The following is a 14,549-nucleotide window of genomic DNA, read 5'->3' as shown; positions in this document are numbered from 1 at the left end:
CCAGTACTAAATCCCCCACCATGTGCCAGATGTACCACATTCTTCCTAGTACTGTCTCATTGAATTGTCACAGCAACTTCATGAGATATATCATCATTCACACTCTACAGATGAGAAGGCCAAAGCTCAGAGGTTTAGTGACTTGCCCAAGAGCAAGGAGGACAGGAAGTATGCCAGACGGCCAGGAAGGCTATGGACACTGACAGCCCCTGGCAAGCAGACAGCCGCCCGGCTGCAAGTCTAAGAACACCAAGGAGGCCCCATCTGGACAGCCTACACAGCCTCTGAGCTCCACCTACCCTGGACCCTCCTAGGGAGCAAGGTCGTAGAGAACCAAGCCAGGCCCTGGACCCCCTGAGGAACCAGGTGGAGTGAGGCTGGGGTGCCATCAGACCCTACCAGGAGCAAGTAAGAAGCCATCAGTGACAAGGGTTCCCCTGTGCCTGTCTCGCCAGGTGGCTACCTAGTGCCCAGGGCTAGCCATGACTCAGAGACAGCAGCAACAACAAAGACCCCATGGGATGGGGGAATGTTCTGTATCTGTTGATTCCTTTCCTCACCCCACTTCCACAAGTGTCATGTGACAAAACTGAGACCTGGAACAGTTCAGAAATGTCTGAGAACCTACAGCTGAACCCCAACAGGGTATTCCTCCTACAACCTGGCCTTCCCACCCCTAACAGCAAGACAGGCTCTGAGGGAAGTAATGCAGGTTCTCTGGGGGAAAGGAGGTTTCTCATACCCCCTATCTCAAAGGAAAGGAGCCTTGCAGGGAGTGATGAGAGCTGACCACATATGCACCAGAGCCGTGGCTGAGCAGGTGGGCCAGGAAATCTGCTTCCAATACTGGCTCTTCCCCTTCTTGTGTACATGCCTCAAGTGGACATTTAACCTCTTTCAGCTTCAGTTTCCTCAACCTGCAAGACAGAAGTAAATCCCTACCTTGCAGGGGTTTTGTGAAGACTAAATGTGATGGCATAAGGACTATCTCGAAAGATAATTGTTAATAGTCTTTTCTTTGCCCTTCCAACAGAAGTGACTTCTGCTCAAGGTATCACAGGGACTCATACTGAGGGGTGGAAGTAGGAGTGGGGGCAGCAAAAGCCCTATTAGGAAGCCACTGAGACTTCCCTTAGATTTACCTAGTCTTACTTCCCAATGCTTCCTATCCTCATGCCATCCTAGGACCTAGCCACCACCAGTGTCCCCAGTGTCTTCTTCACCACCCTCAATTTCCCAGTCTATTTCACACCTTAATTGGGGGGGATGCACACAACATGTGGGCACACATGCAGAGACACACACACAAGTTTGGAGTCTGCATTCTAAATGCCCATCTGCCTTAAAAACCATGGAAAAGGTTTCACGCTAAAGAGGCCCTGGGAAGATGTTTTACCACAGAATAAAGGACAGGAATGTTGAAGTATCCAAGACCCCTGGTGTTCTTTGGGTGACACCTTATATTCTCTCTCCTGTCCCAGTTGACGCTGATCAAAGTTGTGAAGTGCCCAGCACCTGTAGCCAATACAGGACTGTCCTGTTGCCACTGTTCTGCTTATCAGTACACGGAGAAGCAACCAGGCTCGCATGAGGCCATCAAGCAATGTCATTTTGAGTAAAAGTTCCCAGCTCTGCAGAAATTTCCAGACTGGCCCAACTGAAGAGACTGCTAGGTCTCTTAGTCCAAGATTCTACCTCTTGCTATGAGGCCCCAGCACAGGGACACAGGACTTCGGGTGTCTGCCAAGGGGAATAATCAAGGCAGGCCCATTTTGGGCCCTACTCCTCCCCTCTTAAGGAGAGTAGTGACTTCTGCTTCCAGCAAAACCAAAACAGGAAAGGCAAACACATGTAGCCCAGAGGGGAAACTGTCCAATTCTTAAATATGGACCTTAGCCCCCAGACACCAGGTAGAGTTAACACACCTCACAAATCCCCCATTGCAGAGCGGGGGCGTGGCAATCTTCAGCAGGTGGTCTGATTCAACCCAGAAGCAAATGGCCTGACAGGAAGATTCAGGGCCAAAGTTAGGCAATGTATCACCGAACACTCCAGAGAGGTAGTGTTTGGAGGGGACAAAGCTTGCCCATCACAGAGAGGGGCCTTTAAGAACAAGATGTTCAGGAACAAAGTTGTGCCAGGAAAGGGTTCTAGGGTAACCCTGGGTTAGTGGCCCCAAGAACCCAGTTCTGCTAACCAGACAGAAGCCCCAGAGCTTCCACCACTGAGGAGGATTTGCCCACATTTCCCAGGAGGCACCCTGGGTGGAGAAGGTAAGCCCTCCTGGCACAGCTGCCCCAAATCAGAAGCAGCCCAGGTAGCTGTTGTGCCCCTACCTTCAAGCTCACTGGCACCCATGCACCGCCATGGGCCCATGCCCCACCCGTAGTCACACCAGAGGTGGACACACAGGCCCTTCTGTTGTTCCAGCCTGCAGGAAACACTGCCTACACTGCTGCATTCTGCACACCAATTGCCCAGGCCTGAGCAGAGCACACCGCACCGAACCGCACCACATCCCCACCCCAGGGCAGGGCTCCCTTCTCTGCTCCTCGGGCCAGAAAGCCCATCCGGACTCCGGAAGAAGGTCTTCAACACGTTCCCCAAAACGAGTAGCAGTTCCTTCCCAGTATCAAGACAGTAACTGGGGGAAGACCGGACTGTGGGGCAAGGGAGTAGGGAAGGAGAGCAGGAGGAACAAGAGAGAAGGGAGGTTTGGGGCTGGGGCAGTCACCGGAGGGTAACGTGGAGCGGGGAGAAGGAATGGGAGTGGGAAGAAGCAACAGGAGCAGGGGTGGAAGCAGAAGATGGGGTCTTGGGAAGAGTAAATGGGAGTATGAGCCGAGGAAACAGAGGAGAGGACGGGATAGGCGAGGAGAGCAGAGATGGGAAGAGGAATAAGGCCACAGGGGGCGCTGAGTTCTGGGCAGGGGCCAGAATGCGGAGGCTCTGGGAGCAGGGAAAGTCGAGGAGCGGGGGTTCTGGGGAGCAGGAATGGAAGACACCACCCAAGCCAGCTGTTCCCCAGCCCGACCCACCCTCGGACATGCTCCGAACCATTCTCTCACCCTGTCGCCGTGGAGCCGTGAAGGCCGGGGGAATCGCTTCTCTTGCAGCTGCCACAGGTGCCCAGCGTAGCGGCCCAAGATAGGGCCGAACACAACCTGGGCTTCAGACTCCGCTAGCCCGGGTTCGCCCAGCCTGCAGAGCAGCCACCGAGGCTCAGAGGACTGCAGCGAGGGGTTTCGGCCCCGAGGAGGGGCTCGGGGGCGGTGCCCCTGCTCACCTGGGCCCGCCCCTGCGCTCCTTCACCAGCGTCTACGTAGGGCCCGCCCCGCTCTGCTCCCAAGTCCACTCCTCCCAGCCCCGCCCCCAAGCCCTGCGCCACGCCCTCTGCCAGCTCCGCAAGACGGTCTACTGTCTCTAGAGAGACCCCTTGCTTCCCTACCCCTCGGTGTGTCCTGGCCCCGTCCTTCACTAGTCTCGGGCTTCTAACTCTGCCCTCAATGCCCTTAAGCTCTAGGGCCCGCCCTCTCGGATACCCAGGTGTTCCCTTCTGGCCCTTCCCCTACGGACCCCCATTCTCCAAGACCTGGACCCCAACATCGCATCCTTCCAGATCCCCAGACCGACCCTGGTCCTTTCAGCTCTGCCTCCGCGACCCCTCCACGCTCCCAGCCTTGTATGCTGAGGCCTCCGCCCAGCCTCCACGACTCCAACCTCATTGACTCCATCCCCAGAGTTGTGTTCCCCGCCCCGCCACTAAGGCCCATATTCTCCCACCCCTTTCCTGGTCCACATCTCCATCTCACCTTTGACCCCCACAACCCAATTCCGGGCACTCAATCTCCAGTCAGCCACATGGACCCCAACAGCAGGTGTGCTCGATAACCGTGCGGGGGGAGAGCTGGGCGTCCTCCAGCCCCCCCACCCCCACCAAGCCTGCACCCCTTCCCACTGTCCCTGCATCCACCAAATGCTCTGCTTCCTCCCCACCTGCCCCACAAATGTCTGGAGCCAGTCCAGGCCCTAGGAATGCCTGAGCACGCCGCACTGAGCTGGAGTCCTGAGCGTTCATTTCCCTTAACATCCTCCAGTCTCCGACAGTCAGTGGCCAGGCTCTGGACGCACAGACTCAACAGATGACCACAGGCCCGGCTTGCCCCTGACCCCTTCTGCCCTCAAGGGGCTCCTACCACCCACCCCCAGGGCAGAGTAGTAAGAGGAGCTTGTCCTATCTCTGGACCTCAGTCTCTGAGATTTGGGTCCCAATGCTGGCCCTCCTCTGTCGATCCTAGCTCCAGGGAACCCTGCTTCGCTTTGTGCAGCTCTTTGCTGAAGGGTCTGCACTTCTCTGGTCCAGTGGCCATCTCCACACCTCCTCTAGTCTAGGAAGACATCAACTTTGGCCTCTCTGGACCCTGTACTGCCACTGGAGCACCAGGAGGGAGGTCTACAGAAAGTCTCACATCCCTGCAAGCAAGGCAAGGAAAGGAGTGGAAAGCCTGGGCAGAAGCCTGCACCACTCAGTCTCCAGTTAGTCCTGCTAGCCTGGCACATAGCCTGGGGGCAGGGGGTTATAAGGCATGATGCTGCAGGTAGAGCTCTGACCCAGCACCCAGCCACCCCATGCCTTGGTCTGTTCTCTGCATGTGCGGCCCCTCCCAGCCTTAGTGCTCCTGTCTGTAGCTCTGAGTTGCTCCTCATCAATTTGCCACATGGGCCCAAGAACACAACAGATGGTACTATATCAGGCACAGCATTTGGCCCAGAGGGTCATGTCCTCATACTTCCCTGCCTGGCCTTTAACCACAGGCACTGCAGCCTACTCCCCCTAGCCTGAAATCCTCCTTCTTAAGGCCTGGAAGCCTTGGTCCTACCTTCTCTACTCCTCCCCACCCGGGTCAGTTACCTCCTCAAGTTGGGTACTCAGTCACTGGTGAAGTGGATAGGGTTCTGCTCAGGAAGACCCTTTCCGGCGGGGTCTTAGGGCACAATTGCAGAGCCTGACAGATGGCTGTCCTGGGGGACCGAGCACTGGAAGCCAGCAGAGGGGTCCAAGCAGAGGCTTCAGGCCTTGGCCTCCCACCACATAGTCTGGCAGGGGGATCCTGGCCAAAGGGGGCAAATGTGGAATGTGTTTGCTGAGGCCACCACTCATTTTTGCCCAGGATTAGGACTTGTCCTTCCATATCTCAGAAGTCTTACTCCTAGTCTCTTTCTAGGGAAGTCAACTTAGCACCAAGAAGGGATGAGCTAAGTGGTATTACACAGAGTTGGTGTCAGATCCAAGACTGAAACCTGGGGTTTCCAGCTCCCTGAGCACCTGAGAACCCTCCGAGCCTCCTCTCTCAAGTGTTTCAAGGAGGCCTGCTTGGAGCTGGGCGTCAACAAATGTCTACCACACTAGATGCCTGCAAATGTAACCTGGCTGGACCTGCCCCCAGGGTCTCTGAGCATCATTCTGGCCTTGGCCTCTGGTCCAATTGGTCCTCTCCTTCCATTTGTCAAGGAAGTTCCCCATGACCACTCAGGGAGAGCCCAGAATGGGGAGCCAGACATAAATTGCAAGCCCAACTCCCCCCATGTCCATTCAATTGCTCTTCAGTCCCACACCAAGTCAATACTGTCCATACCTCTGGGTGTTGGTTTCCTCATCTGCAGTGGCAATAATTATATTTGCCTCACAGGGCTGTGCTAAAGATGGGGTTTATGGAATGTTCTGTAGAGTGTTCTTGCTGCTATGTCATTTGATCAGAAATTTATCAGGTTCTAGGAATATAAGCCAGGACTGCATAGTGTGGGAACTGGTTTTGTTGGTTGCTTTGGTAGAGAGGAGGCTCTGGCCAAGTGCCATTTCCTGAAATGTGGAACCCTGACAGAAGAGGAGAAAAAATGGTGCACCCAGGAGTTCGGTGGGTGAGCAATGGGATGGAAGACACACCAGCTGGACACACAAGTTGAACATACAGGATTGGAGTTTTTTACGAGGTCTGGGCATCACGCGCGCAGAGGTCCCTGAGGTCACAAGAATGGATAAGGTTTTCAGGGAAACTGAAGAAAAGCTTCTAGTACCCCACTGTAAGTAAGCAAGTGGCAGAGGACTATGAAAGAGCATCCAGAAAAGAAAGAGGGAAACTAAGACACTGCTGTGACCCAGGCCACTTAGAGCAAGCAGCTTCGGTGAGGTGATAGGAGCAAAAGCCACTAGAGTAGATGAAAGGATGAGTCAGAGGAGAGAACCACAGACAGCACAGGCACAGACAGCTCTTTTAAGCATATCTACAAAGGGGAGAAGAAAGAAAGGTGTCACTTGGAAATGGATGTGGAGTCAAAAGAGATTTTTTTGGTTTTGGTTCTATGTTTTTGTGGGTTTTTAAAAGATTTTATTTATTTATCTTTAGAGGGGAAAGGAAAGAAAGAGTGAGAGAAATATCTATGTATGGTTGCCTCTCATGTGTCCCCTGCTGGGAATTCGCCTGCAACTCAGGCATGTGCCCTGACTGGGAATCGAACCGCGATCCTCTGGATTGAACTGCGCTCAATCCGCTGAACACAGTGGACACCAGCCAGGGCTATGGTTTGTTTTTTAATAGGCGGCATCATGTAGTAGTATTCCTTGATTTCAAGTGACAGAAAACAACTCTGGGTAAGTTCAGCAAAAACAGAATGTGTTGGAAGACATCAGGGAGCTCAGAATAGAAGCTATTAGTAGAGCGTTTGCCTCAGTCCTTTCACACAGAAGCCAGTTTCCTTGAGACAGCAGCTCGTCAACAGCAGGAGCTACTCCACGGTCTCGCCCTGTCACCACCATGGAAAGAAGGATTCTAGTTCCTTGTTCTTTGTATGCCTCTCAAGCAAATTTTCAAAGTCCCAGGGGAGCAAGAGCTCACTTGGCTGAGCTACAACCATGAGCCCTCTGTGAGAGGAGTGTGAGAGGAATACCTGGCCAAATGAATCTCTCTAGGAGCACCCACAGCCCAGAAGGACCACACACAAGATGTTTTCCCTAGAAGGGGGAATGGAAGCTGGGTGGCCAGACACAGACAGATCCACTGCACATTGTAACAAGTTAAGCATATTTGACAGCAGGGAGAAGGACCCACAGAGAGGGAGTGGATGAAGAACTGAAGAGAGTGGGAAGCACTGCTGACTGTGGCTCCTTGGGCTGGGGTCCTGAACATGTGAAGTAGGAGTAGGGGCAGCTCCTCCATGAAGCAGGAAGAAATGACAGGGGCCGTCCTGGGTAACTTACTGTGTTTAGAAATTGAAGTTTGATGATTTCTGTTCTCTCTGTGAAATAAAAGGCAAGCTCATGTGCTGAGATAGAAAGGGGAAGATAGAAAGTTTGGAGGGATGAGTAAAGTGGAAGATGTTTGAAATAGTCACCACAGAAAGTAGAAGAGCCTGTCGGCCAAACAACATTGGGGTCTACTCAGTATTTGTGACCAGCAATGGTATCTCCCAGAAAGAATCTTTCACCGAAGTCTTAATCAGGACTCACAGTCATAAGAGAGAGAAGGAAAGAGTTAAGGCCATAGCCTTCCAGATGCTGGTGGCCCAGAAGATTCGCTAGAGCCAGTTGGACACTGCTGATTTCACTTGTTGAGTAGCTGGCTTATTGAGAGTCAGTTGAGTTTGTTCATATCAAAGTTACTTATTCCAAGTGTACATGTTATAACTATGAAACTTAATTAAATAGCACATAAGCTGATAGAATATGAATATGAAAAGTAAGTTTTGTTTCTGTAAAACCTAGGTTAAATGTTTTGGAAAGTGAATCACAAAAAATTGCTGTCAGTTACATGTGTACATGTGGGAAAGGTAACTTGAAAAAGAATAGGAAAATCATAACAATCTAGAAAAATTCTGAATCAGATTGCTTCCCAGCTGTCTTTAAGTTAACTGGCTTGCCTATTAACCGATAGTTAACCTGAGATGCCTCAGGAACACAGAGCTTCAACTACTTGAACAATATCTGTTTTTCAGACCAAAAAGTCACCAGAGTGTGAGAGACTGCTCTAGCCATAAGATCCTTGAGAGAAAAAGATGCTGACGGGCTTCCCAGGACCTAGCATTTAATAGATGCTCACAGAGACAGAGAGAGATAGGTAGGTAGAGAGAGAGAGAGAGAGATTCAGTTTATCCAGGAATACCCATTACCATCTCAGTTTCATCCACAAATATTTTACGGAATCCCTGACACGTGCCAGTCCTAGGGTATGAGCTTAGAATACATGCTGAATCAGACATGCCTTGACCTCAAGGCCTGTGTGTTGAGGGATTCAGGGACAGCAATGACAAACAGACAATTAAATCAGAGTGATTAGAGACAGAGGGGCTGCAGCACACAAAGGAGAGGCATTAGAGTAGACACCTGTTGCTTTTTAGCTCCCCACAATCCACCCCCCCTTTCATTTGGGGGATCACCCTGAGACAGAGACAGCTAGTTGTCCCCCAGTTCATATTTTTTCCCCTGGAGTAATAGAACTCCTCTAGCTGAGAACATGCCTACTCAGAATAGAGCGAACATTGTCTGGACACTGGGCAGCCAGCCAGCCATGTGACTAGTTCTGTCCAGTGAGATGTCAGAAGTGATGCAGGCAGTTTCTCAGTGGTGCCCTTCAGAAGAAATGTGCTCACCCTCTCTCTCTCCCCTGGTTGGCATGAAGTCATGGTGTTAAGCCAGTTAGTATCTTTGGGGTTGCCTTCCCCCAGGACAGGGCTTTCAAAGCTTTGGAAGAATGAGCAGAGAACACAGATATTTGATTGGCTAAAGGAATAGACTGGGACTGAGACTGCTAATGGTCCCCACTGGTCATGATTTCCTTCTATGTCTAAAGAACCTCTGTATTTCATCTGGAGATATAGAAATCCAGAAAAAAGACTCTCCTCATCTTCCTGGAAGCTATGACTGGCCAAGTAAGTCACCAGCAGGATGAAAGCATAAAGGTGACGCCTTTAACTAGAAGGTGTAAGCCCTCCTCTTTCCTCTGTTCTGTTTCCAACTGCTGTGTAGCAGAGATGGTGAAACATCTCAAAACCCAGGCACACAAAATACCTAGAGATAGTTAAGCAACAATGTAGGGAAAACCTGGGCTACCAGGCTGCTTGCCTGCAGACAGATGAGAAAGAAGGAAACTTCTATATTGCTTAAGCCAGTCTTATTTAAGGTCTCTCTTCCAGCAGCTCAACCCATATTCTAAAAATTACTCACCTTCTCTCCTCTATACCCATGTGCTTTGGGTGAGTCTCAAAGGATGAGTAAGTCAATGACTGCCTCACATTACCCTGGCCACAGAGATTGTTCAGGATAAGCATGTGTCGCACAGAGCCAATGACATTCAGTAAAGAATTTCTCTGAGAATCCTGAGAAGGAAACTCACTGTTTTCCAGAAGGAGATATGGGGACTGAAGCCACCATCTTACACAAAGTCTGGTACGGGAGCCAGTCCAAGGGTGACAAAATGCGGATGTGAGAGAAGTCAGGTCCAGAGTATATATCCAAGCCTCACATCCAGTTAAGGCTAAGGCTGGTCTCATCCCTTCACTTCTCAACTAAGGAAACCAACAAATATCCTTTTTGTTAAAACCAGTTCAGTTTCAATTTCCATCCATTGCTACCAAAAGCAGCCCCAGTGATAGTCTTCACCCAAGCCGGAAGTATTGCGGAGGCAACATGGAAGGCAGATGCCTGTGTTGAGTCTTGCAAGGTAAGTCAGAGACCACCTAAAAGCTTGCTTGAGGAAAAAAATGGATTTTTTATCAGAATACATGGGGATTTGAACCATAATTGAAAAGTTCTGTCTGGCCAAGATGAAGGCGTAGGCGGAAATACTGTGCCTCATCACGCAACAAAGTTTAAAGACAACAAAGTTTTAGTAACAAAACACAGCCAAAACACAGAAAATTGAACTGTGCAGAAGTCTGACAACAACAAGTCATTTAGCCAGACTGATAAGAGGGACGGAGTCAGCAGCTGATGGAGCAGGGTCAGGCAGGAAAAATCTGCCGGACTGACCCAGGAGCACAGGTGGTGGTTGGAAGATCCAAGCTATGGGGTGGCAATGGGCAGACCCAGTGAGGGTGCAAGGCGGATGGCTGACTGCAGTCACACATTTGTGCACAGATAAACCAAGCAAAGGAGCAAGCAGTGAGACAGACTGCAAAAGCTAGGGCCCCAGTGTCGGGAATTAGAGCCTGGAAGCACCAATTTGAAAGACTTTCGGGGTCAAGGTGCTGGGAGAGGCTCCCAGGCTCACAGAGAGTTTGTTGGAGAGACCCACAGGGTCCTGGAGGGTGCACAGGCCCACACACCCAGGAGCCAGCACAGGGGGGCCAGGTCTGCTTGCGGGAAGCAGCAGAGGGGACCAAAATCCAAGAGAGAGTGGAACAAACGCCACTGCCCCTCTCTGATATCATCCCCACATACAGCATCACAACCAAGCAACTGGGTCGCCCCACTCTGGTGAACACCTAAGGCTCCATCCCTCATATGTAACAGGCGCGAACAGACCAAAACATTAGGGCTCAAGAATAGCTCAAAGCCCGAGAGCCAATACTTCTAAGTGACCAATAGCCAACCTATCAGATGCACAGTTCAAAATACTGGTGATCAGGATGCTCACAGAGCTGGTTGATTTTAGTCACAAGTGAGAGAAACAAATGAAGGCTAAACTAATTGAAATGAAGGGAAATGCACAGGAAACCAATAGTGATGGAAAGGAAACTGGGACTCAAATCAATGGAATGGACCAGAAGGAAGAAAAAAATGACCAAACAGAATAATATGAAGTAACAAGAATTCAAAAAAAATGAGGAGAGACTTAGGAACCTCCAGGACATCTTTAAACATTCCAACATCCGAATTATAGGGGTACCAGAAGGGGAAAAGGAACAGCCATGAGTGAAAAATGTATTTGAACAAATAATAAAGGAGAACTTCCCCAGTCTGGCAAAGGAAATAGACTTACAAGAAATCCAGGAAGCCCAGAGTCCCAAAGAAGGTGGACCCAAGAAGGAACACACCAAGGCACATCATAACTACATTAGCCAAGACTAAAATGAAGGAGAGAATCCTAGAAGCAGCAAGAGATAAGGGGACAGTCACCTACAAAGGAGTTCCCATCAGACTGTCAGTGGATTTCTCAAAAGAGACCTTACAGGCAAGAAGGGATTGGAAAGAAGTATTCCAAGTCATGAAATCCAAAGACCTACAACCAAGATTGTTTTCTCCAGCAAAGTTTTCATTCAGAATAGAAGGACAGATAAAGTGCTTCTCAGATAAGATCAAATTCAAGGAGTTCATCATCACCAAGCCCTTATTATATGAAATGTTAAAGGGACGTATCTAAGAAAAAGAAGAGAGAAAATATGAACAGTGAAAGGACACCAAATTCACAGTTATTAACAACCACACCTAAAACAAAAGCAAACTAAGAGGACAGCTAGATCAGGAGCAGAACCATAGAAATGAAGATCACATGGAGGGTTAGCAACAGGGGAGTGGGAGGAGGAGAAGGGGGGAGAAGGTACAGAAAGTAAGTAGCATAGATGGTAGGTAGAAAATAGATAGGGGGAGGGCAAGAATAGTAGGGGAAATATAGAATCTAAAGAACTTGAGACATGTGGTCATAAACTAAAGGGGGGAATGGTGGGGGAGGGAGTGTGAGGGTGGAGGAGAATGAAGAGGGGGAATAGAACAACTGTAATGGCATAATCAATAAAATATATTTTTTTAAAAAAGAAAAGTTCTCAGGAATAAGTAAGGTAGGTCCAGAAATATACATCGTTGCATCACTTCCTTCCTGGAGCAAGGTGCACCATCTCGCTACTGAGTTTCCTCTACTAGGCTCTTTATACCAACTAGCACCCTCTACTTACACAGAGTTTCTGCTGCTTGAATACCTTGAGTCACCAAGGCCCCAGCACCACCTGGAGGCATTTCTTAATGCAGTGATTTTCAACTGGTGTGCTACAAGAATTTTCAAACATACAATACCTGATTTAGTCTTGGGCAATAACCTTTTAGATTGTCATATTTTAAAAAATGACAATAGACAAGACAACAATAGCCAACCAATGTGAATGAATCAAAATTATACCTATTTTTGTCAGATTCAGCAAAAAATACAATATATTTTTCAGTGTGCCACAGAATTTAGTAATTAATTTATATGTGCCATGAGATTTTTAAAAAGTTGAAAATTGATGTCTTAGAGCAACCTTCTCACTTCCCCTGCAGCTAGATGCCTTGCTTCTGCCATTTTTCCAACTCACAGTTCAAACAAGAGGAATTTGATAGGCATAGGTCATCCTTAATGCCTGAAGAAAACCCACAAGTCCTAGTTCAGGTGCTGTCTCCCATACAGTGGTCACATTGTCTAAAACAGGTCCACCTACTGGCAATCTTCCCTGTTGTGGGCAGGCAGGTACCTGCTGTGGGCAGGCAGGTACCAATACCGATATGTCTTTTACATACACACAGAAATATATTAGCCATTACTTTTTTTTACTTCAAGAGGCAGCTCGAACTCAAATTGGCTGAAGCACCAAAAGTGCTCTAAATAAGTCAAGGCAGTAGATCCTGGCTGGATCTACAGGCTTAAGTGATGTCACCAGAATGTGGCACCTCTTCATCTCTTTTAGATAGATTTTCCATATAGAGTTGGCTCTCAGCAGCACCTGGATTATATTCTCACAGCTATAAGTCCATGGAGAAGATGCTGAAAACAATGCCAAGTTATTGCATTTGCTGTTATTGTTAAAATCACTCTCAACATTTCTCCCCAAATTGTAGGTTTGGATCTCAGTAAACTAGTGAGTCACTACCCAGCACGTCTCCCATCACTGCATCCTAAGAAACACAATGCTCTGACTGGTCAGCTCTGGATCAAGCCTACCTCTAGAGTTAAGAAGAAGTCAGCCCACCTTGCAGCACTGTCTAAGAATAAAGGAAGACAAGGGCTTTGTCATCAGAAGAAGCAAGGATTGATTCTGGACATGAAAAAACAAGAAATGTTCATTGTAATCTGAACCTTTGGCTGCCCAACCTCCACACTTATTCTTCTTCCAATAAACATACTTGTTAAAATGTTCTCACTTAAAATAATGCAGTTATACTATATACCACCAAATCCTACTCATACCTACTGCATCAGAAGAAAACAGAGGATGTAGATTCTCAATCAGTTGCTGCATCCAGTTCCAGGTCTGGAATCTCTGGATGATGTCAGGTCCTTTCAGAGAGGCCAGAAAGAACCACACTGAATGAAGCTCTGAGGACCTAGATAGGAGGACTTAATGGATGATCTCCTCCAAGTAGCACCAGTAGGGAGAATAAATTTCTATCAGTTTCCAATTCATCTGGATTATCCCACCCAAGATTTAAGTTTCAGATTGACAGCGTTTGATTGGCATATTTTCCATCCTGCCCCACCCATTAACCAAGGGAGATCAGGGCAGATAGCACCTGATGGAAGAGGGGACTTAGTTTCTGTTACTGTAAGAGGGAAGCTAGAATGCATGGCTAATGTGGCAAATCCTCAGGGTATGTATTTCAATGGCTTGACAAAGAGATAGAGGTGCTGCTGAAGAGCTAGCATTGGGTGGGTGGCTGGCTCAGTGGGCTGAGATATGGCATCAATGACAGCTCCAGTTCCCCTAATGCCTAGGAAGCTATGGACTCCCACTTCTTGTTGTGAGACAAAGCCCTTGCTTCAGAGGAAACTGTTTGTGCCAATTCAGGTGTAGGTCTTGGTTCCTCACTAGTCCAATAATGACTTAGCAATGAAGACTGAATGGCAGATACTGCTATTTACCACCTGTGTCAGAATAGGCTAGCTTATGCTGCAACAGCAAACCTCACAAAAATATCAGTGGCCTAGCTAAATGAAGGTCTATTTCTCATCACATGTTCTCCATTCCCTCAGGGAGCCAGGCATAGAGGATTCTATACATTCTATACATTCTATATATAGAGAGGCTTCTTGATACATTTTTTTATAATTGCCACACCAATAGAAAAGAACATGGAGGATTGTGAACCAATTTTTAAAGCTTCCACTAGAAAGTGATACATGTCACTTCTGCCCATATTTCACTGGCCAGAGTAAATCACACAACTATGCCTGAGCCCCAAGTGGGCCCATGAAGAGAAAAATATGAAACATAATGGTCCAGTGCACACTGCACTAATGACAACCACTATGCATTTTTTATCTCTTCTTTCTTTCTAACAGAGTCACAGTTTTGTCTAGCATGATAATGTACCCAGGAAAGTTTATTCACCTTTCTAGACTTTCTTGTAACTAGAGTTAGCCATGTGAACTACTTTTAATCACTTAGATGTAAGATGGACTCACCAGTAGCACTCCCAGGAAAGCTAAATGTGATGCCTTGAGATGCAACAGTCATCCTGAGACCATAAGGACAGAATCTACACAATAGGGAAGGTTGTGGGGAAACTCCATCCCTTGGAGCTCTCCTGGCTGCCATGGATGAGAACAAGTCATCCCAGACACAATCTTGCTGTTCTGGTAGGAAAGTGG

The sequence above is a fragment of the Sturnira hondurensis genome, unplaced genomic scaffold, assembly GCF_014824575.4.
Source record: "Sturnira hondurensis isolate 20B ecotype Veracruz unplaced genomic scaffold, ASM1482457v3 Scaffold0006496, whole genome shotgun sequence".
NCBI classification, from domain to species: domain Eukaryota; kingdom Metazoa; phylum Chordata; class Mammalia; order Chiroptera; family Phyllostomidae; genus Sturnira; species Sturnira hondurensis.
This window is presented reverse-complemented; position numbering follows the sequence as displayed.